This window comes from Mastigoproctus giganteus, chromosome 5, assembly GCF_048544385.1.
Source record: "Mastigoproctus giganteus isolate SK-2022 chromosome 5, ASM4854438v1, whole genome shotgun sequence".
NCBI classification, from domain to species: Eukaryota; Metazoa; Arthropoda; class Arachnida; order Uropygi; family Thelyphonidae; genus Mastigoproctus; species Mastigoproctus giganteus.
In genome coordinates, this window is record NC_143579.1 from 103,018,058 (window position 1) to 103,043,582 (window position 25,525).

The window sequence follows — 25,525 nt, forward strand, 5'->3', positions numbered from 1 at the left end:
CACACACACACACACACACACACACACACACTTAACCCATCTTACCCTCCAAGAATTTGTCTAGTTCTTCCTTGAATCTATACAAACCATCCTCTTCCACAACAACAGATGCAAGCTTTTCCAACAATCGACCACCTGCTGATTGAAGGTAAACTTCTGCACATCTATCCTGCAACCATCTTATTATTATTATTAGCCATATGGTGCAAGGAAGCCCGATAATTATGCTGCACTGGCCAAACAAAAAAACCTGAGTTACCCTGAAAGAGAGTCAAAAGTAAAAAGGAATCACCAAGAAAGAGAAGAATGATGATATCCTACTCAGGACCCTGGGTTTGCCAAGCCCATACTCAGTCATTTGAATTCAGCTTACTCAGTCCATTCAAGGCCATAAACACATCAATCAGATCAAATCAACCCACAGGTGCCTAGTCTCCAAATGCTGCAATTTGTAGAACTAGCCTTTCTAGGTAAGAGCACCCTTTTGTTATCTTCACCCTTCTCCACACCCTATGACACTATAGATGCAGCCTAACCATGGCCTTCTACAAAGGGATAATCACCTTCTTATCCCTACTAGCAAAGTTTCTGTAAATCATTGACAAAATCCGATGAGCTGTCTTGGGACCATGTCTGCACTGCTTAGAGACTTTCATATCTGACTGCACAATTACCCCCAGGCCTATTTCATTTTCCATTACCCTGAGTGTACTACTAGGCAGTTGATAAGTTACTTTGGGATTACTGCTACCCATATGCATTTGCATATAGGTACCTTGCATTTGTCAATGTTAAACTTCAACTTCCATTTCTCAGCCCATCAGCCTAATTTTTCTAAATCTTGTTGCAGTAGCAAACTGTCATTAACCACCCTGCCAATCTTTGTATCATCTACAAACTTTGACATTAAGCCTGATATACCTTTAATAAAAACATTTATAAGTATTGAAAACAAACAAAGGGCCCAGCACGGAATCCTGGGGAATCCACTAATAACATTAGCCCATGCAGAGCAGTGTCTATTGATTTTCTCTCTCTCTCTCTCTCTCTCTCTCTCTCTCCCCCCCCCCACTCAACCATCCCTTTATCCATATTAGCAACTTGCCCTTAATGTTACATTGCTCCAGTTTATATAGTAGTCTTTCATGTTCAACAGTATCAAAAGCCTTCCTGAAATCCAAGTATATGATATATCAAAATTATTATTTGCATCAAGTTCCTTGGCAAATTCATCATAGTAACCTATCAGATTGATTAGACAAGACTGCCCCTTAACAAATCCATCGCTGACCGGGCTAGCAAGGTGGGTAAAGTGCCTGCCTGGCAACCCAAAGGTAAAGTGCGTTTAGGGTCAAACGGCACCAGGGGTTTCCCCCATCTCCGCGTTGCTTTCATTGTGGGTGAACCAGTTCGCTGGGAAATGCCAGAGATTTAAAAGTGTATGGATATTGTATATGTGTAGTGTCATGTACCGTTGTTCATCTGGTCGTTTAGCCGCTGGACCCCTACTGAGGCCCAATGTTGCCCCACTTTCGCCCCGTGGAGGCAGACCAGGAAACACCAGTAGACTAAGATTTACTCTGGCAGGTCCTGCTGCTTAATTTCCTGAGATTTCGGCGGCTAGGACCTAAAAAAAAAAAAAAAAAAAGAGAGAGAAAAAAAAATAATAATATATATGTATATTTGGTAAATTCGATGAGGAATAACGCTAAATTTTGAAAGGCCGAATGTATGGGCGAAAAATGTAATTTGGAGATGATTAAATCAATTCCGAAGTGTAGGGCATTCGCTTGCATATGTGTGGGTTGAGTGGGTGGGGAGACTGAAGCCTGGGGGAGAAAAGACAGAAGTATGGAGTCGAGAGGAGGCAACCCCAAGTCACAGTGGGTCATGCCCATGCCCCATCAGAAGGGAAAGTGGGAATGGCAAGGAGGGGAGAAGACAGTAAGACCGTCTCCCCCCACCGGGGATAGGGATATTAAAGATGAAGGAGGCTAGGGCGCCCTCTTCAAGTCGCCAAATGGCGTTTGGCAGCTGTGCTGCGTTGTCTCTTTTCTTCAATGTCGAGTCGATTTCAGTCCAGTCGCTCATGGGGTAAGCCCCGTCCTTGTGTTTTTCACTTTCTTGTTTCAGGGTTTTTCTCTGTAGTAACTCCATTGGATGGTATTTTATGGTCTTGTATAGTTTAACTTGTGGTGGTCTTTCTTCAGACACGATTTATGGTAATTAGCAGTTTTCTCCTCTCGAAAAGGTCCTGCGCATATTGAGAAAGTGCTCTGTATTCCTCTTCTGTGTCAATGAAGTGGGATTCCAGTCCTTTCGGAAGGTAGTGTATCTTTGTGATCAGGATGCCTCTGAGATCTTCATACTCTGGGCAGTCGTAGACCAAGTGATTCCAGTTCTCGACCTCCCCACACGTGCAGTTGGGGTCCTCAACAAGGCCGAACCCGAGCAGCTTCTCCTTAAAGGGGCCATGACCAGTAAGGAGCGAAGTCAAGTGCTTCCCTGGAAAGTACCAGGCCGGTTGTTGCTTGGGCCATATTTTGCTGAGGTCGGGGAGGAATTTTCTTGTAATTTCTCCTTTTGTTGTATCGGTCCATCTTTGTTGCCACTCCCGAAGTAGGTAGGTAGGCCTGCAATCGGACTTTTTCTGTTTTAGTACTACTCGCTGGGTCAATTATGAAATCCTGGAAGGTGGCAGCAACCCCCTTGGCGTGCAGGAAGAGCAAGCCAGCTTTTACAGTCTCCAAATCAAGGGGGAGTGCTCCAGCAAGCACCTGCAATGCCAGTGTGCTTACTGTTCTGCATGCTCATGTGGTTGTTAATAAAATGGTCCTTTGTATCATATCCAGAGTTCTCCTGTTGACTGCAAGCGTTGTTTTGCTGTACCACACTGCAGCAGCATAAGTTATCACAGGGATGAAGGTTGCCTTATAATACATCATTAGTGCTGTTTTTTTTAATCTCGTCTTTTCTCGTAACCCTCGCCACCATTGCCGAGTAATGTCTTATCTTCGTCCTTATATATTGTAGGTGAGGTTGGAAGGATAAGTTTTTGTCTAGGATTACTCCTAGATGTTTAATGGTCACACCTTCTATTTTAATTTGGGGTGGGCGCCGTATTTGCAGGGTTCCTTTTAGTAGAATAGATGTGGTTTTTGTCGGTGAAATTTTTAACTGGTTTCTTGTAGCCCAGTTTTGTATTTTCTGAAGAGCTTGGTTTGCGGTGGTTTCCAGTTGGGCTCTTGAGTCAGCCTCAATGGTAAGAATAAGGTCGTCCGCAAAGGCCTGGGACCCAATCAGCCCCAGGTCCAGGAGCTCGTTGAGGACCATGTTCCAAAGGAGTGGCCTCAAGGCAGACCCCTTCTTGTACAGAAGGGGTCTGTCTTGGGGCCACTGTGTACAGATCTTGTGACTTTTTGGTAGTTGGCATTTATTTCTACTTTCCTGCAAGATAGGTAGTCCTCCATTACCTTGTATAGGTTGATAGGGACTGCAGCCACCCTTAGTCTGCCCAGGACGCTCGGCCACCATAGTGAGTCGAACGTCCTGGCAAAATCAATTGAAATGACTAATAGGTATTTTTTTCTGCATTCCTGTGCCTTCTGAAGCAAGTTTCCAAGTGCATCCACTGTGGAGGAACCCGGCTTAAATCCGAACTGATTTCTAGCTGCCAGGCAACCCAAAGGTCGCGGGTTCGAATCCCGCCTTGGGCTTGGATCACAGTAAAATTCAAAAACCTTGGGAGGTGCATTATGGCCATAGAAGCTGATGCGCCAACAACTAACAAAAAAAAAAAAAAAAAAAATCCATGACTGCATTATAATTGCATTCTTGTCCAGATGGTCTTGCATTACTTTAAACCGTGACTACATTATTTTCCCTGGAACTGACAATGAACTGTTAAGCTGACAAATCTGTAATTGCTCATGTCACCTTTTGACATGAGCAATTACAGATTTGTCAGCTTAACATCAGCTTAACATACAGGTAGTTCTCAACTTTATGAGTTAATTCGTTCCTAGCGTGCGCTCGTAAAGCGGGAATTTATATGACATAGACATAAGGTTAAAAATAGGGGTTACGTTCTCAACAATGAAATTAGTTAGCTAATTAGTTTGTTTAAACAATGATTGATTTATCCAAAGAAATTAAAACATAGCCTGTAAAATCAAGCAAATTATAATAATAGAGAAATTATTTACGACTTACAAATGTTAAAGAATGTTTATTCTTCATCATCGACTAAATGCACACTCGGTGATCACTGATTATTGGCTCGGCACTCGGTTTGTTGCACAAGGAGTCGTCGTCTTCAGAAATGTTTCAAGATGCAAAATGCATCTTTGCAACGTAATCTCTTAATTATTTTAATTATAAATCTCTCTCTTTTAATTATATATTTCACGATTGCATGCATAAGCATTTTTTAATGGCAAACACAAATTGCAACTAACACGATTCGCGTGGAGTAGCAAGTTTACGAAACTTAAAAAAAAAAAAGAAACGAAAAGAAGATTCTGAAAATTTATTTGTTTTTTTTTTTATATGATTGAAGATTTCAGTTAAGGGGAAACACATTTTACCATAATAACGTAAAAACCCACACAATTCCAGCTATTGGTATTTTCACAAATGCAAGAAGATCGAGTTTACTACCCGTTTATAATTGCTTGCACTAACAGAAAACCCCAATAAACTGGAAAGTGCAAATTGTTTTTATTGTTTTATGGTCTCCAGAAATGTGCTTTAGAAAAATATCGCAAAGCCATTCAAAATTGGTTCTTATAACGGAACATATGATAATGATGAAAGTGTAGTGCATTTTAATGATTTGAATTGATAACTAATACAATTTACAAACTATGTATGACCATATAAAAAGCCATATACGACCTTTTATATGGCCTTAAGGTCACACTCATCACCTTAAAAATGACATTTTAGAGAGAAATCGCTTAATTATACAGCGAAAATTTTAACTTCTGAGATCTTGAAACGGATTACCAAAAACAATGTGTTATTGGGTTCACATTACAATATTTTGACGATACGATGGTGTCTCCGGAACTGATTATTATCGTAAAGCTGGGTACATTGTATTGTATAGCTATGCACATAGTTTGATATGTGGTATTTATGAATGTTTAATTCACTTTTTTCCAATTAATATTCATATTTTCGATTTTGTTGATACTTGGGAAAAAAAACTCATAAACCTGAGAACTCGTAAAGCAAGAACTGCCTGTATTTGTACATATCCAGTACATATGGACCTCCCCTGAATCCAAGGATACTGTTAATTGTGGCTGGGATTTGCTCACCTCCTTTGCTGCCTTAATATGATTGGATAGATCCCATCCACACCAAGTGCCTTTTATCTGTTCAGCTTCAATTTCTCTCCCACTTTCCTTTCATTTATCAGAAAATCATTTAGCTGCTGTTGAAGTTTGATAAACTTTTGACATCCCCTCTCATAAAGAATTCCTCATGTGTTAATTTAGATGGAAAATATCTATGCAACCTGAGCAGGGTCATCAACAGTTACCGTATTGTCATCAAGTGGCCCAATGTGATTTAAGTCTTTTCTTCTGCTGTTAAAATACGCATAGAAGTCTTTGCTGCTTTTTTGGCATTCTTCACCAGAGACTTCTCATTATCTGCCTTAGCTTGCCTAACCTCCCTTGTGAGCAGGGTCATCAACAGTTACCGTATTGTCATCAAGTGGCCCAATGTGATTTAAGTCTTTTCTTCTGCTGTTAAAATACACATAGAAGTCTTTGCTGCTTTTTTGGCATTCTTCACCAGAGACTTCTCATTATCTGCCTTAGCTTGCCTAACCTCCTTTGTGACTTGATTACCAACCATTTTATATGTACCATAGGCTTCTGAAACACCTGATAATTTGTATGCAACCGTGCAATTTTCTTCTCTGCCTCGTGTCTCAGTAGTTCATCTGGCATCATTTAGGTCTAAACCTTAACAGTGTTTCTTCACTGTTATGAAAAGCCAAGTAGCGTCTTTCATTATTTTCCTGAATGCTTCCCATTTAGAATTTGCTGTTCATAACATCATCACTTGGTCTCACTGCATAGAATTTATAAACTATTTGAGACTAATGTAATCATCCTTAAGAAAGCAAAAGCCTTTACCTTTGACAGTAGTAATGTTTTAAATTAAATTCGGCATTAGTACACTGTGAATGCTGCCACCCAGTGGGTCTTTTCATGCATATAGAGTCACTGCTGATAATCAGACCAAGACTGTTGCTTTCCTAACATGCTGCTCTAGAAAACAGTCATTCAATAAAAACACAAAAGTCTTGCTAATGTGTGAGTAACCAACCTACATATATTGTGGGTTTGTCAACCAACATTGCCTTATATCTTTGTATAAGGCAATGGTCAGGTCACACCTTGAGTACTGTATACAGGTCTGGAGGCCTCATTTTGGGAAGGATGTAGAATTGCTAGAACGAGTACCGAGAAGGGCAACAAGATTGGTGAGAGGAACAAAGGGGTGCACTTATGCAGAAAGGCTTAAGTTGTGCATATTGCAGCATCTGGAGACTAGGCACCTGCGAGGTGATCTGATCGAGGTTTATAAGACTGAATGGTTTGAGCAGGCTCAATGGTGACGAGATATTTCTGCTTTCTCAGATTAAGACCCTGAGGGGGCATAGATTCAAATTGAGGAAAGACAGTTGTAGAATAGATGTGCGTAAAGTTTGCCTTTAGCCAGCGGGTAGTTGATTGCTGGAACAGGCTTCCATCTGTTGTGGTGGCTTAAATAAATTTAAGGTTGAACTAAACAAACATTTGGAGTGACTGGATGGGTGAAATGGGAAGGGATTTTTTTTTTTGGCTGATGCTGTATAAGCTTGCTTTCTTGCATCATAGGCCTAAATTAATGATAATGCTAATATTCCAGTCATCTGGAAAGTTAAAATCCTCCATTACGAGACATTCTGATTTGCTGGACCACTCTATTTCTCTGTATAGCTGTTTGGTATACTCATCACTGTCATTAGGCCTATAACACACTCTTACTCAATTTTGTTTTCTCACTGCTTATAGACTGAGTCAACAATGCACTGGTAACCCGTATTGACTGGATACACTGCGTTAGATTTAATATTTTTAACTAAGAGTAATACCTCCACCCCTGTCCTTCTTGTATACATTGTACTAGCATTAGCATTAGTAGAGGCATTTGATGCAAGAAAGCAAGCTTATGCAGCATCAGCCAAAAAAAAAAAAAACCACATCCACTTCACCCCTCTGTTCGTTCAAAATACCTGTCCAGCTGAGCCTTAAACTTATTTAGGCTATCAACTTCTACGACAAGGGATGGAAGTCTGTTCCACCAACCAACCACCCGCTGGCTAAAGGCAAATTTCCGCACATCTATCCTACATCTGTCTTTCCTCAATTTGAATTTATGCCCTCTCAGGTGATTATTCTGAGCGAGAGGAAGAATCCCATCAGCATTGAGCATGCTCAAACCATTCAAGGCTTTATACACCTCTATCAGATCACCTCGCTGGTGCCTAGTCTCCAGACACTGTAATTTGCAAAACTTAAGCCTTTCTTCGTAAGAGCACCCCTTTGTTCCATTCACTAATCTTGTTGCCCTTCTCTGTACTCGTTCCAGCAGCTCTACATCCTTCTTGAAATGAGACCTCCAGACCTGTATACAGTACTCTAGGTGTGGCCTGACCATTGCCTTATACAAGGGAATAATCACCTTATCCCTGCTAGAAAAATTCCTATATATCATTGACAATACACCATGAGCCACTCTTGCAGCCCGTCTGCACTGCTCAGAGAACTTCATATCTGCCTGCACAACCACCCCCAGTCCCTTTCATTCTCTACCACTGTCAGTGTAGTACCACAGAGTTGATACGTTGCTCTGGGGTTGCTGTTTCCCATATGTAGTACTTTACATTTGTCAATGTTTAAACTTCATTTGCCACCTCTCAGCCCATCTGCTCAACCTTTCCAGATCCTGTTGCAGCACATAGTGTCAGTAGTGTCCTTGACATCCCTGCTAACCTTTGTATTGTCTGCAAACTTGGACATTAAGCTTGATATACCATCATCAATATCATCTACAAATACAGAAAACAATAATGGACCCAACACTGAACCCTGAGGGACTCCACTAATAACATTAGTCCACGATGAGCAGTGTCCATTGATTACCACTCTGTCTTCTCCCCCTCAACCCTTTATCCATAGCAGCAATTTGCCTCCAATGCCACAATGCTCCGATTTGTGCAGCAGTCTTCCATGTGCAACAGTATCAAAAGCCTTTCTAAGATCCAAGTATTAATATCAAAGTTATTCCCTGCATCCAGTTCCTTTGTGACTGCATCATAGTATCCAGTCAAATTGGTCAGGCAAGACTTTCCCTTAACAGAACCATGCTGTGTCTGAGCTATAACTGAAGTCTTGTCTAAATGTTCCTGCAGTGCTTCTTTAACTAGTGCCTCCATTAATTTTCCTGGAACAGAAGTTAAACTCGCACGTCTATAATTACTTGTGTCAGCCTTTGATCCTCCTTTGTGAATTGGGGTCGCATTTGCACATCTCCAGTCTGTGGGTACCTCCCCTGAGTCCAAGGAAGCTCTCATAATTATGGCTAAGGGTTTGCTTACTTCCTCTGCTGCATCCTTTAATATAACTGGATAGATTCCCACCACCCTGCCCATATTTAAATTCAGCATCACTTATGTTTGAGTGACACCATGTCTCTGCAACCCTTACAATGTCTGCATTTGATGACTTAATCACTACTTAAAATTCATTGAATTTATTTGCAATGCTCCTAGCCTTGGTGTTCTTGCAAATGTACATGTTCTTACTTTTAGTTACCCTTACATTCACTGGTTCCATAATGACCCACAGTAGGGCCTGTAATCCCCGACACCTTGCTTCTCAGGCTGCTGGAAAGCAAAATATCTTTCCAATGGAAACAGTACAAGAATCGCCTTCACCTCTGCATGCAACTATTATTAATCTATTGGTCTGTGTATCCCCCAAGCTACCAGTTTTCTGACCTACCTAGCAGTGCCCCAATAGCATCACCAAATATTCTTGCACCCTTTTTATTTAAATGTATCCTATCCTATCCCTGTAAAAACAGTCTCTGTCTCTCCTGTTAACAAGCACAGACCAAGCCAAGAAAAATTCTACCCCATGAGCCTTGCACATTGTCTCCAGGGCTGAGGTGATTGACAAGGCTCTCAACATGTATTCCCTCCTATTGCGTCAGGGCAGATTTGCAGACACTTTTGAATTCAATCCTAACTCATGACTTTTTCCATACATTGCTCTGTGCTTGTTGAGTCGTCAGATCTCTTACTCTTAATATTATTAGTGTCAACGTGTACAAAAATATCACCTTTTGTGCCCTTAAAAGATGATATCTGCCATAGTTCATCTGCCATCCATTTAGGTCTAAGCCTTAACAGTGTTTCTTCACTGTTATGAAAAGCCAAGTAGGTTCTTTCATTATTTCCAAGGGCAAAAGTTGATAACAATGTTAACAACTTTTGCCCTTGACAGACATACCTTGGTCCTATTCCACCCATACGCTTTTGGCACAATATATTTCCATTTTCTTGACAATAGAGCCACCGACAACAGCTAGCTACTGTGGGACCAGTACATTCTGCCCTGGAGATTGCCACTGTGTTGCCTGATTATCAAGTGCAAGCTCTGGCATTGATCTGGGCAGCTGAGAGCTGGATGGGCCCCTCAATTTAAGTCCTTCGAGGGCATTCACCCTGTTCTTCAGACTCACATAAAAGCCCATAACAATGCTGAGTTGGTGCCTAACATCCTCACACTCTCTACATCAAGCACACACAAAGACATCCCCCTTGCAATATCATGTCCTGTTCCAGAAAGTTCAGCAAACATTGCACAAGTTGCACATTTTGTTAGGATGTGATTCATAGAAGAATCGCCCCTTCAGTTTTCCCCTGAGCCACAGCATTCCGTCTGCTTTGTGCGTGTTGCTTTGCTACTCTAGTGTGAGCATGATTTCTGTTTAAATACAGTTTAATTGATCATCAGTGAAAATTAATAAAATTTAATCACTTGAGTGATACGTATTACACTATCGAGTTTTACATTATACCTTCTCTTTAACATTAAAGATATACGTTACACTACCATTACGATCACAGTTTTAAATTACCTGTATCCTTACTAAAAAGGCGCCTCCGTAGCCAGGTGGGAAGGAGCAGCAGTGTGTAGCACACGCTTCTTGATTAGACCGGGGTTCGAGCCCGTCACCACCAAATACGGAGGATGTGGAAATGTCAGGGAAATGACCACTGCATATCCCAGAGCAATATGGCCTTAGTTGCTAATGCTCCAAAAACCACATAACAACTAGAAATGAAAATTTCCTTACTAAAAATTAAAATTTCCTTCAGCTAAAAACAAAAAAAATATATATGTAAGCATAACAAGTGATTAGAATCTTTGAGCTACTTATTTATCACAATTAGACCCTACTATTCCACTAAACCTCAGGCCTCCGTATCTGAGTGGTCATGAGCAGGAGTGCAGTAGCACATTCTCTTTGAGTAGACCGGAGTTCAAGCCCCTGACTGCTAAATACGGTTGATCTGCCAACCCACACTGGACCAGCGTGGCAGATTATGGTCTATTTCCCTCAGCATGAATTGTTGAGGAGGCTTTGATCCTGCAGTGGGTTGATAATGGCTGCAGTTTACCTTTTTTTTTTTTTTATTCCACTAAACTAGTTACATATTACAATATTCATGTCAAAACAGCAATACTATAGCAGTACAAAAATTTGTCGTAATTTACAAAGTCACTAGCTAAATTTAAAAATAAGCTAACAAACATGCCAAAGACTATTAAACCATTTGGTAAACATAATTTAAGATGTTAATTAATCAGAAATATGGTAAACATTTCCAAATAACTTATCCATTGCCACAAGCTCATTTCGTAACATTATCACTTGGTCTCACTGCATAGAATTTACAAACTATCTGAGACTAATTAGTCACCCTTTAGAAAGCAAAAGCCTTTCCCTTTACACTTGACAGTAGTTATGTCTTTAAAATTCTAAGTATCAAAATTCTTCAACCTCATTCTAATAATACTCTTGTAGCAAGATGTAAACTAACCATAATATAGTAAACAAATTGGATGATCTTCTGCTTAGGTCATCAAAGACAGATTTTGGGGTTATCAAAAACATGGTGACACTTAGATATAAGAGGTGCAGAATTTGAATATAATGAATAGAACGTGGACAGAAGAGTTAAGAAGCACATAAGGATCTAAGGTAGTACACTCACTCGATGTGGGTGGTAGGTGCAATGTTGAGTCATTTGGGTGTGACATAAGCATAGGGAAAACAAAAATGAAAATAGGAGTGTTTAGGATAAATAGACTTTCCAAATATTGACTGGAACTTGTTGGTTCTTCACTTACACAATAGCAAACCTTTTCTGGATTTATTGGATGACCATTTTCTATACCATCATATTAGAGAGGCATCAAGGAAAGGCTGTATTCTTGCCTGATTATTGGCAGTGACTCCTCGTGCATTAAGAATATCAGATAAAGGAACTACTAGATAATAATGATTATAATTTATTGATGTGGGATCTACTTAAAGATATAACTACTGTAAGTGGTAAAGGGAAATGTTTTGGTTTTCATAAATTCTAAATGGGAAGCATTGAGGAAGGTAATTATAGAAGCTGTTAAGCTTTTTATGCTTACTAACAGATCTGCAACCTTTAGGGATGCCAAATGAAATAATGAGACTGGTGGGAGAAAAGAAAAATGTACAGAATGATTATATAAATTAGCAGCAGTCACAGAAATGTACAGTAAGTACAAACGTATACAATGAAGTCACTAGGGGGGGGGGGGTTAGGCAAGCTAAGGCAGATTACGAGGCCTTTGGCTAAGCGTGCACATGAAAAAATAACAAGGAATTCTTTGCTTATATTAACACATGAAGGAAAGAGATTGCCCTAGATTCAAATGATATAACTATTGATGGTCCTGTTCAGGTTGCTAATGAACTGAATAAAAATGTTTTGCCTTTACATTCACGCAATGAGATGTTTAGAGATGGGAATACTAGAGGTACACTAAGTTATAACTGGAAGCAAAATGATTTTGTGATAACTTGGTGTACCTCTGGCATTCCCATAGAAAAGAAATTGTTGAGTGAAAATTAAATAAGGTACCTGGGGTGATAGGATTTATCCAGTTACATTAAAAGAAGCAGCAAACCTTTAGCCATAGTTATGAGGGCATCCTTAGATTCACGGAAGTCCCTATGGACTGGAGATATACAATTGTCTCTCCAATTTAAAAAGGATAGTGAGTGATTACAGACCTGTATGCTTGACTTCTGCTACAGAATGGGGTCACTGGTTAAAGGGGTAATCCAGGACCATTTAGATAGGAATGGAAGGTATACAGCAATCACAGTGAATTTTAAAGAGCAATCTTTTCTGACCAATCTTATTTGTGGTAACAAAGGAACTGAGTGCAAGAAAAAATTTTGACATATACAGTCAGTCCTTGTATAGCACGATAGTTGTGTTCCTAGAAACCCTCGTGCAATATAAACAACAGGCCCTATGGGAAAAATAGGGTTAGGTGCTGACTACCCAAGACTGAACACACATTTGTTACCAAAACATTACCAAGCAATGTTTAAGTTCTTACGTATTTTATTACGACTATTACATAATAAAATATTGCTAATGCTTTTGCTTCTACCGTAAGAAAACTTTTTTGTTTGATTTTCTATCCAAACAGATGACAGCCATTCCATCTCTTCCAATTCTTTGTGTCTTAATCTAATGGATTTTAATTACACTTTGAGTTGTTCCTGCTATGAAAGTTTTTATTTTCTCTGCATTCTTTGTAATTTAGGCCTGTAGCATGTGCAATATCACATGGTCTTTCATTTCGCTCAAAGTGTTTCACAATTTCATATTTTTTTTCTCTATCGACAGAGGTGGACTGGCCATAAGCCTTGCCAGGGAAACCACGGTGGGTCGGAGGCTGGTGTGATTTTGGCCATAAATGCTAATATGAGGCCACTACAAATTTTCCCGGGTTAAGAATTTTTGACCCAATCTGCCTCTGTTTATTGACATTGCTTTTCTTTTTCTGTCTCTGAATCTGTAGTGTCTTCACCAGGACGCTTCCTTTTCACACATTTTAAGTATTTTACTCATTTTTAGGGAATAAAGCACAATTACAAAATGAGGAGCGCTTGATACATATAAACAAAGCTGTACACGTGTAGCAACTGAATAAACAACACCGTAAAGGCAGAGACACATTATGAACACCTCACTAGCTCACATTTAATAAAGCACATTTCTGGGGGTTACTTGTTTGTTTATTTGGTTTTTAGGAGCATTAGCAACTAAGGCCATATTGCTCCGGGATATGCGGTGGTCATTCCCTGACCTTTCCGCATCCTCCGTATTTGGTGGTGACGGGCTCGAACCCCGGTCTAATCAAGAAGCGTGTGCTACGCACTGCTGCTCCTTCCCACCTGGCTACGGAGGCGCCTTGGGGGTTACTACCATAAAACAATAAAAACAATTTCCAGTTGCGTTTCTGCTAGTGGAATCTGTTATAAACTGGTAATAAACTCGATCTAATTGCATTTGCAATAATACCAATAGATGGAATTTTACGTTATTATGGTGAAATGTGTTTCCCCTTCACTGATATAAAAAACATAAATACATTTTCAGAATCTTCTCTTCATTCCTATTGTGTTGCGCTTAGTTGGGGTTATTCCGCATCCAACTGCCATTTCTTGTAAAACACAAAGGCAAATCGTGCATAAGCGAATTCGGTTCGTGTTATATAAGATATCGTTCCCCTATTTATAAGTCGTGTATGATCGAATTTGTGTAGTGTAAATACGTGTTATATGAGGACTGACTGTACTTTGATTTCAGAAAAGCTTTTGATGTTGTTGCACATAAGACTGCCATGCAAATTGGAACTGTGTGGCAATAGGGCCAGGCAACTGCTCTGAATAAATTCTCAGTGAGAATTTATTTAGAGCAGTGAGAAATGACAGAAAGTAGTCATCAATGGGCACTGATTTTCTTGTACTAATGCTCTTAGTGGGGTCCTCTAGAGTTCAGTGCTGGACCCATGGTTGTTTACAATATTTATTAATGATATTGATGTTAGGGCTGCCATCCGTCCTCATTTTTCCGGACAGGTCCTAATTTTTTATGTATCATGGACTGTCCGGGAGGAATTTCTAAAATTTTGAAAATATCCGGAATTTTGGCTCTTAAAATTTGAAAATCTCCTGATCCTTATCATTGGTAAAATTTGTAAGGCATATGCCAATCATCTTTGCAGAAATAATCCCAAGAATCTCCACTTCAGGCTGTAAACAACGCAGATCAGACATTGAAGAGTTTATCATGCATTCAGAGTTATTGACATTTTGTTTGTGCAGTTTGACTTTTTCACTCCAGTTTTTTTTTTATTCTCTTTTACATTCTTGGTGAGTAGACAATTCAGAATAAATTTTCTCTCGTTATTTATTTTACCTGAAATTCATTTTTTTTTTTTTTTTTTTTTTCCCTCACCTTTTTCCCATTTTATATATATATATATGGAGTCAGCGTTTTATTGTTTTGGCATGAAATTTTTACGGCCGGATGCCCTTCCTGACGCCAACCCTCACACTTTATTCGGGCTGGGGATATGCGGTGGTCATTCCCTGACCTTCCGTATTTGGTGGTCATGGGCTTGAACCCCGGTCTAATCAAGAAGTGTGTGCTGCGCACTACTGCTCCTGTCCACCTGGCTATGGAGGCGCCACCTGAAATTCATACTAATTAAGTGAATTTATTCTAAATTAAAATTACGTTTTTTAAAGAGATCTCACATTTTCTATTCTTCTTTCAGCAGTTCATATAAACATTAATTTGATATGTCCAGCTTCAATTCGTCATATTTATTTACGAGTAAGCATAGTTTTCGTATGCAATATTTCTTAATTATCAGTTGATGAAATAATCAGTCGCTTCTTCAAATAATTTTTTATTTCTACTATTTAAACTAAAATAATTCTTTAATTTACATAAATTTAGGAATACCCATTTTGCTGAAAAGGAAGTGCAAGTTTATGGATGACTTGAGGATGAAATATCCAAGTTTTTGAAAGGGAAGCATAAATGAGGAGGCAGAATGCATCATTTGCGGTCCAGAAAGCTACATCTTGGTTGCTAACAAGGGTTCAGGTGATTTGGACATACGTGAATTCAAAGAGACATAAGAAGAACATTAGATTTGAAAAATCTTGCAGCAAAAGGTAATGAACTTTTTAGTAAAATGCCCCTAAAAGGCTTGATGCAAGAGTTTCTCTTGCTGAAGGAACCCTTGCCTTTCATACAGTGGCACATCACCACAGCTATAAATTGATGTCTTGTACAGCAGAATTATTAAAGTCACTAATGTCACTAATCATGGATTTCTGATGTCATTGAATCACTGATGTCACTAATCATGGATTTCTGAAAATTTTCCCTATTCTTTTGCATTATTTTGACTGGAAAAATGGTGGCTGAAAGGTTAATTAAACTAATAGAATTAAACAGAAAGTCAGATGAGACTGCAGCTGGTATTTGTGGCTATGTTTGTGAGACCTTGTGTAAAAGTGGCCTGGATAAAAAAGAAATGTATTACATATGGTGGAGATAATTGTAGCACCATTTTTGGAGAAGTGTGGAGATACAATGGGAATAATGTATTTTCAAATTTACATAGATTATTTGGTCGATTGCTAATAGGAGCGGGCTGCTCCGACCACATTCTGCATAACTATCGTTATGGAGCACATGCAGTTGTAGAAATTGACTCCATTGTTCTTAAGATTTTTAATTATTTCAGTGTCTACACTGTACATGTTGAAAACCTAAAAAAATTCTGCGAATTTACAGAGGCTACCTATAAAAAACTTCTGTATCATACCAGAACACGCTGGCTTTCTCTATTACCTGCAATTGAAAGGATTATAAGTATTTATCCAGCCCTAAGGTCTTTCTTTTTTCTCAAGAAAATCCCCCCAAGATTTTAAAACTTTTCTTTGAAGATGAGTTTAGTGAAACCTATCTTGTTCATTGCCAAACTGTAATGTCAGTTTTCAATTCACATATAATGAGCACTAAAGGAATGACAATTCTTTGATAGAAGTTATTAAAGCTCTTGCTTCCGTAAGGGATATTCTGTCAGAAAGAAATAAATGTTAGTTCGTTTCCCTCAAAGTAAAGGAAATTTGGAGAAGAGGCAAGAAGAGGGATATACAAAGAAATGTGGAGTTTTCGGGAGAAATATTCAGAACTTGTATTCCTCATGAACTTGGACATATGGTTGAAACCACTCGAAGAAGTTTCTTCATTCAGGTGGATGTCTTTAAGAGTGCCATTTGAATGGGATAGTGCGGTTTCAACAATTAGGTACCTTCATACAAAAGGAGTGTGTGTGGATGATGTTGAAGTGCTTTGATCAGTTTTGTAATTTAAAAAAAATTATAGCAGAAATTAAGGATACTGATGTTTCTTTTCCTTGTAATGCAATATGGACTAATTATTTTAGCCACTGTAAGAATGAAGAGTTTTTCTCAGAGCTGTTAATAATTGCTCAATTTTTCTTTTCCATACCACCACATAATGCATTTATTGAAAGACTGTTTTCAATGATGGAGAAGCAGTGGCCTAAGGAAAGAAACTTGTTTACTATTTACTCTAATCCCTACAAAATTCAATTTCAGTGACATGCTGTTATTGGTTATTTGGTTTTTTTTAGGAGCATTAGCAACTAAGGCCATATTGCTCCGGGATATGCGGTGGTCATTCCCTGACCTTTCCGCATCCTCCGTATTTGGTGGTGACGGGCTCGAACCCCGGTCTAATCAAGAAACGTGTGCTATGCACTGCTGCTCCTTCCCACCTGGCTACGGAGGCGCCTGTGACATGCTGTGACATACATGTGAAACCCTCGTGCAATGCAAAATCGTGCAATATAAACAACAGGCCCTATGGGAAAAGTGGGGTTAGGTGCCGACCACCCAAGATTGAACACACATTTGGAACCAAAACATTATAACATTGAACACACATTTGGAACCAAAATCGTTATAAAATACTTACGTATTTTATAACAATTAAAATACGTAATAAAAATAATATTATATTATAATAAAGTATTTTTAGTATTTTTTAATACTAAAAAAGTATTTTTTACGAATAAAATACGTATTTTATTCGTAAAAAATTTATTATATTAAATAAAATAGTCGTAATAAAATACTTACGTATTTTATAATACGTAATAAAATATTGCTAATGCTTTTGTTTCTATCGTAAGCAAACTTGCTTTTTGTTTGATTTTCTATCGAAAGAGATGACAGCCGTTCCATCTCTTCCAATTCTTTGTGTCTTAATCTAATGGATTTTAATTACACTGAGTTGTTCCCGCTATGAAAGTTGTTTTTATTTTCTCCGCATTCTTTGTAATTCTCGGCGTTGCCTTATTTAGGTCTGTAGCATGTGCAATATCACATGGTCTTTCATTTCGCTCAAAGCATTTCACAATTTCATATTTTTTCTCTATCAACAGAAGCGGAATGGCCATAAGCCTTACGGGGGAAACCACGGTGGGCCGGAGGCCGGTGTGATTTTGGCCATAAACCGTAGAATGAGGCCACTATAAATTTTCCCGGGTAAGAATTTTTGACCCAGTCCGCCTCTGTTTATCCATATTGCTTTTTTTTTCTCTCTCTGAATCTGCAGTCTTCGCCAGGACACTTCCTTTTCACACCTTTTAAGTATTTTACTAATTTTTAGGGAATAAAGCACAATTACAAAACGAGGAGGCACGCTTAATACACATAAACAAAGCTGCGCACGTGTAGCAACTGAATAAACACTGTAAAGCCCGAGATACACTATTAACACCTCACATTTTACTAAAGCACATTTCTAGGGGTTACTACCATAAAACAATAAAAACATTTTCCAGTTGCGTTTCTACTAGTGGAATTTATTATAAACTGGTAGTAAACTCGATCTAATTGCATTTGCGATTATATCGATAGCTGGAATTGTGTTGGTTTTTACGTTATTATGGTGAAATGTGTTTCCCCTTCACTGATATAAAAAACATAAATACATTTTCAGAATCTTCTGAAAATGTATTTATTCATTCCTATCGTGTTGCGTTCGGTTGGGGTGATTCCGCATTCGACTGTCATTTCTTGTAAACACAAAGGCGAATCGTGTATAAGCGAATTCGGTTCGTCTTATATAAGATAACGTTCCCCTATTTATAAATCGTGTATGATCGAATTCGTGTAATGCAAACACATGTTATACGAGGACCGACTGTATTTTGCCAGTGACTGTGGTATTACCCTATTATCATAATAAACTGTTATTAAAGACATAGGCATTTTTGAATAGACTGTAAGAGAATGCAAGGTGTGTTTTGGTACAATAGGGAAAGGCGTCCTCAAAAGTCCCGAGTTTTCTGCCCAAATGTCGTCATTTTTAAGGTTAGAAAGGCGGAAGCCTAATTGATGAAAGCATATCAGGCTTGATGTTTAGAGATGATATAAAGGTTGATTAATGACAGTAATCAGGATGCAACAAGATCTAGAGACAAATTAGGTAGATGGGCTAAGAAGTGACAGTTGAAGTTCAACATTGGCAAATGCAATACTGCATGTGGTAGTGGTAATTCCAGAATAACTTACAAACTGTGTGAAAACAAACAGAATGAAAAAGACCTGGGGGAAATTGTGCAGTTAGACATTGAGTTCTCTGAGTGCACTGGCTGCTAGGACAGCTCATGGCATCTTGTCAGTGATATAAAAGAATTTTCTAACAGGGATGAGGAGATAATTGTTCCACTATACAGGGTGATTCACTACCAGTGCGACAAACTTGCAGGAGGTGTAGGGGGCACAAAGACGAATCGGAATCACATAGCATTGCAGGGTCCAAAATGCCTTCGTCATGCTGTAGAGGACGTTGAACGGGAGGTCGCGTGAACAGCGATCCCGCTGGAAGTCAGCATTTGCGAACCGGTTCCCGAGGCTGTAGGATGGACGAGTATTCAAACGTTGAACTGGCTGACATGCACCTCGTGTATGGAGCTGCGGACTGTAATGGGCGCGCTGCTCTGCGCTTGTACCAGGAACGTTTCCCGCACAGGCATGCTCCTCATCATACGATTTTCGCATGTGTGCACAGAAGGTTTCGTGAGACTGGTTGTTTCACGAGAGGTACCATGAATCGAGAGCAAACGACGAGGACACCAGACAATGAGGATAATGTCCTACGTCTTGCAGAAGGCAATCTGAGTACGAGTACTCGAGCGATAGGCCAACCAAATGAGTTCATACCATCTGCAACGCTTCCAGTCAGTGGAGCCTGCGGATTATCACTCTGGAGGACTTTTGCTACTTGGTTTCTTCAACAGAAACGGTTCACAAATGCTGACTTCCAGTGGGATCGCTGTTCACGCGACCTCCCGTTCAACGTCCTCTACTGCATGACGAAGGCATTTCGGACCCTGCAATGCTATGTGATTCCGATTTGTCTTTATGCCCCCTACACCTCCTGCAAGTTTGTCGCACTGGTAGTGAATCACCCTGTATAAGGAAATGGGATGGCAACATATTGAGTATTGCACACAGGTCTTAGAAGCCTTATTTTAGGAAAAATGAGTACAGAGAAGAGCAATGAGATTATGCTTGTCACAGGGCTCTTACCAAAAAAGACCAGTTTATTGCAGTGTCTGGAAACTAGGCACCTGCAAGGAGATCTCATTGAGGTTTTTAAGACTTTCAGTGGAATGGGTAAGCTAAATTTTGATGACATAATCTTGCTTAGACAATACACGTAACAGAGCATAATGTTAAATTAAAAAAAAGGATGGTTGCATAAATGTGCTGAAGTTTAATTTCATCAGCCTGAGAGTAGTTATAACAAACTTCTATCAGGTGTGGTGGAAAAGGTGGTGGTTTGAATAAATTGAAGGAGGAATTAGACAGATTATTAGAGAGGATGTATGGGTGATGTGGGGTGTTTATTTTTGACTGATGCTGTCTAATCTTGCTTCCTTGCATCATTCCCAATACTAATACCTTCATTTTTTCAAGAGAGGCAATGTGCTGGAAAATTCTGACCAACAGCCACAGAGGATATCCCATATTTAGGAATGCAAGTTTGCTTTTTTGATTTCTTTGTATGAAATTTTTATTCCTAAATGTGAGGTATCTGTTAAACTGTTATTAAAATTTTGGCCTTCTTTTGCTTGCATTTGTCCTTTCTGTACTTCTCATTTTTGCTACTGTAATATATAACATGTTTTGATCATTGAACTAAGGAAATATCCTGCATTTAAATCAAAATTAAATGCATTTAAGTTTATTATATGATTAACTTTTATTCCTCTATTCAGAGTATAGAGCTGATTTGAAAGTGTGTGGAATCTTGGCTGAGCACAAGAGGAAGAAGTTATTTTAAGGGAGATAATGCCTGTTGATTATATATGATTAGCTACTATGAGGTCACCACAAAGCAGCTGGATAAAAAAGAATAATTTTAACATTATATACTTATTTCAGATATAGTTCCACATGAAAGAAATTGTTGTATAATTGGAGTAATTTCATAAGGGGAAAGTTACTAGCAGTAGTTGAAGGCATATGATGCAAGCTTATGTAGCATCAGCAAAAAAAAAAAAAAAAAAAAAACAAACATTTCACACATCCATTCCCTCTAAAAGTTTGTCCAATTCTTCCTTGAATTTATTTAAGCTATCAACTATTAATGATGCTATTGCACTTATATATACATAGCTATCAACTTCCACAGCAACAGATGTGGAAGTTGATATTCTATAACCCTCTTTCCTCAGTTTTGAATCTATGCCCCCTCAGGTTTGTAATCTGAGCAAGAGGAAGAATCCCATCAGAATTGAGTCTGCTCAACCCATTCAAGCCATTATACACCACAATCAGATCACCTCGCAGGTGCTGAGTCTCCAGATGCTACAGTTTGGAGAACTTAAGCCTGTCTTGGTAAGAGGACCCCTTTGTTCCTCTCACCAATTTGTTGGCCTTCTCTGTACTCGCTCAAGGAACTCGACATCCTTCCTAAAATGAGGCCTTCAGATCTGTATGCAGTACTCAAGGCATTGCCTTATACAAAGGGATTATTACCTCCTTTTCCCTACTAGCAAAATTCCTTTAGATAATTGACAATACCCCATGACCTGCTCTGGCAACCTGTCTGCACTGCTCAGAAAATTTCATGTCTGACTGCACAATTACTCCTAGGCCTTTTTCATTATCTACCACGCTAAGTGTAGTACCAAACAGTTGGTATGTTTCTCTGGGGGTTACTTCTACCCATATGCAGTACTTTGCATTTTTCAAGGTTAAACTTCAGTTGCTACTTATCAGTCCATTTGCCCAACTTTCTAGATTCTGTTGCAGTAGCACACTACAATTACTGTGATTAACAACCCTGCCAACCATTGTATCATCTGCAAACTTGGACATTAAGTGTGATATGCCTTCATCACTATCATTGATAAATATACAAAACAACAGTGCGCCCAACACCGAACCCTGGGGGACTCCACTAATAACATTAGTTCACGAAGAGCCGCATCCATTAATTACTACTCTCTGTCTTCTCCCACTCATCCACCCTTTTATAAATTGTAGCAACTTGTCCTTAATACCATACTGCTCCAATTTGTACAGTAGTCCTCCATGTGCAACAGTATCAAAAGCCCTACTGAAATCCAAGGATATTAAATCAAAATTATTTTTTGCATCCAGTTCTTTTGTAACCACATCATAATATCCAATCAGATTTGTTATACAAGATTTTCCCTTAACAAACCCATGCTGTGTCTGAATTATTACTGCAGTCTTGTCTGGATGATCCTCCAATGCTTCTTTAACCAGTGACTCCATTATTTTCTGTGGAATAGAAGATAAACTAACAGGTCTGTAATTACTCGTGCCACCTTTTGTGAATTGGGGATACATTTGCACATCTCCAGTCCATGGGGACTTACCCTGAGTCCAAGGATGCTCTCATAATTATGGCTAAGGGTTTGCTTACTTCCTTTGATGCCTCCTTTAATATAATTGAATAGATCCCATCCACCACAGGTCCTTTCTTATATTTAACTTCAACAATTTCTCCTCCACTTTACTCTCAGTTATTATAAAATCATTAAACTCCCTGTTAAAGTTTAATAAGCTTCTGACCTCCACTTCCCTATAGAATTCCTCATGTGTGAATGTAGATGCAAAATACTTGTTCTGTTTGTCAGCTATCTGAGCAGGATCATCAACAGTTGAACCATCAATATCAAGTGGACCAACCTGATTCATCCCCTTCCTTCTAGAGTTTATATAAGTAAAGCAGTCCTTGCTGTTTTTGTTAGCATCATTTGCCAAAGATTTCTCATAATCTGGCTTTGCTTGCCTAACCTTATTATTATTATTAATAGCCATATGGTGCAAGGAAGCCTGAGGCTTATGCTGCACCGGCCAAAAAAAAAAAAAATTTTCCTATTATCCTGAGAGAAAGAGAGAGATATCACCAAGAAAGATAAGAATGGTGATATCCAGCTCAGGACCCTGGGTGTGCCAAGCCCATACTCACCAGATGTGAGCCCCTGGGGGTAAACTCCTACAGATTAAGGGATGGTTAAGTGACAGGAGACAAATGTGTGATTATAAATTGCCACTTTTCTTCATGGACTGATGTGATAACACAGGGTCAGTGTTGTGCCCTTTACTGTTTATAATACCAGTTAACAATAGTGATGTATGAATTTCAGGTTTTATATCTAAATTTGCTGCTGATAAATTTGCTGGCGAGGAATGTTAACACTGATGACAATAGTAGACGAGTTTAAAAATGGCAATTCAGATTTAACATAGATAAATGTAAAAGATTGCATACCATTTGAGTACAAGACTCAAGGTAGTTTGTAACAGAAAAGACCCAGGGTTAATTATTTTCTCATGAAGTTCTCTGAATAATGTAGATAAGCTCCTAGGATAGCACACATAATTCTGTTAATGATATATAGCAACTTTCCTGAACTGACAAAGAGGTGATTATCCCATTGTATAAAGCAGTGGTTAAGCCACATCTTCAGTAGTGCATACAGATTTCAAACCTAAGTTTAGGAATAAAGGTGGATAGATCATTTGTAAAGGGTCAAGATATTGTGGTTTTGCTCCCAATTTTACCTGTTCATGAAAGTGAACCAGTATTTATAACAGGTATGAACATACACTTGTTAAGACATGGTAAAAAATGGTGCATTATGGAGTAAGTTGCTGATGAGTCTGAAACCCAACAGCAACAAGACAAGGATGTGCTTGTTCGATGCAGCTGACTTTCAAACACAAAAAAAAAAAAAAACTCTGCTTCTTTGGGCGTTCTTCTGGCTGTTATTGCAAATTATAATTTAAATTAATTATAAATAATATCAGTAATTATTTTAATCATATGAGTAAATGTAAAGTGTATTGATGTCTAACGGCATCAGGGGTTCCCCCCCATCTCCATGTTGCTTTCATTGTTGGTGTACCAGTTCACTGGGAAGGCTAGAGACCCCTGCTGAGGCCCAACATTGCCCACACTTGGCCTCATGGAGGCAGACCAGGTATACAGTAGTATGAAGTTTTACTCTGGCAGGTCCTGTCACCTAGTTTCCTTAGATTTCAGCACCTAGGGCATATGTAAAAAAAAAAAAAGAAAGAAAAGATAATGCAACATGCGGCAATTTTCGGGGTAAGACGCTAAAGATATTATTAGAGACCAGAAGGGCATTCGTGACTTGCTTTGAGCAATTAAAATTTTGGTAGTGTGAGACATACGCTATGATGTTTAGTCAGAGTGGGGGAGAACTGAAGGTTAGGGGGGGGAATGTCAGAAATATGGGGTCAATGGGGAAGACGACCCCAGAAAAGGTCAGTGGGGCATGTCCATGCCCCACCAGGTGGAAAAGAGGTGATGGGTGAGGGGGAGAGGAAACAGCAGAGCCGTCCCCTCTCGCCCAGGATAAGGAGTAAAAGCACTGCAAGTGAGCACAGGTGTAGGATCGCCTTATGATGTCGGCAGCATAGCTGCGTGTAATCACAGTAGTTGAAGTGTCCAAGCCATGAAAGTTCATCATTCCTGGGACAGTCCCATCCCGTCCGGTTGTTAGTTTATCCACTTCTGTGCAGGAGTGGGTATCCGCACATGTGTCACTCATATTTCTGCGTCTCTATCAGGTAGGTCATTGTCGTAAGAGTTGTGTTTTGCGCTGGAGGGGGAAAACAGTTCCTGCGCAAATTTCTTATTATTGTGGTTCCCTGTGAACAGCAATTTGTGTTCTGTTCTGGGTAAATAACTCCTGCGCAAATTTGGTTAGTGCCTTGTACTCTTTGCATGAATCTAGTAGGAGCGACTCGAGATGTCTTGGGAAGTATGTGGTTGCTGTCATAAGTCTGCAGTGTAGGTCTTCATGGTTGGTGCATTCATACATTATGTATGTCAAGGTTTCTGGCTCCCCACAGGAGCAGCGTGGGTCCTCTAGGATTCTGAAAGATGCTAATTTTGTGTTGAATGTCCCATGGCCTGTCAGCAAATAGGTTTTGAGGAGGCTGGGTTGAAAACAGGGTGGGGACTTGGGGTACACCCTGTCTATGGTGGGCAGAAATTTCTTTGTAATTTTGCCTTTGGCTGTGACAGTCCATCGCTCCTGCCATACCTGCTATAAGGTTTTTTTTTTTTTTTTTTTTTTATGAGAACCCCAAACACGAGAGGTATTGGAACCTATAGTACTTAGTACCGTGCTTGGGTTGGAGGTTGAAAAGACGAAAGAAGATATTTGTTGACATTGGACTTGAACCTCTATAGATTGTAATTTTCAGGAAATACGTATGAAGGAAGGTTGTTCCAGAAAACGGCAGTTGAATGAATAAATGAGGAAGATGAAAAGTTGGTTCTGTGGGTTTGAAGCTGGACAGTAAATGGATGTTGGCTGGTGGCAGCACGTGTTCGGGCTGTTTTGAAAGAGAGAGCGGGAATTATAGAAGCCAATTCAGAAGAACAGTGCCCATGGAAGTATCTGTAGAAGAGGCATGCAGCAGAAACAGTACGTCTATGAGAAAGCGAGTGGAGAGACTCTGTTAGAGATGAATCATTAATTAACCAAACTGTCCTCTTCTGAATGGAATCAAGACGCCTGAGAGAGGTTTTGGGGGCACCACCCCAGATGTGGGAACAATATTCCATGGCAGGGCGGATTTGCGATTTATACAGAGTGAGCAGCTGTTTGGAAGAAAAGTAATGCCGAGAGCGAAAGAGAAAACCAAGTTTTTTAGATGCAGAGGAAGCAATATTTGTAATGTGCTTGTGCCAAGA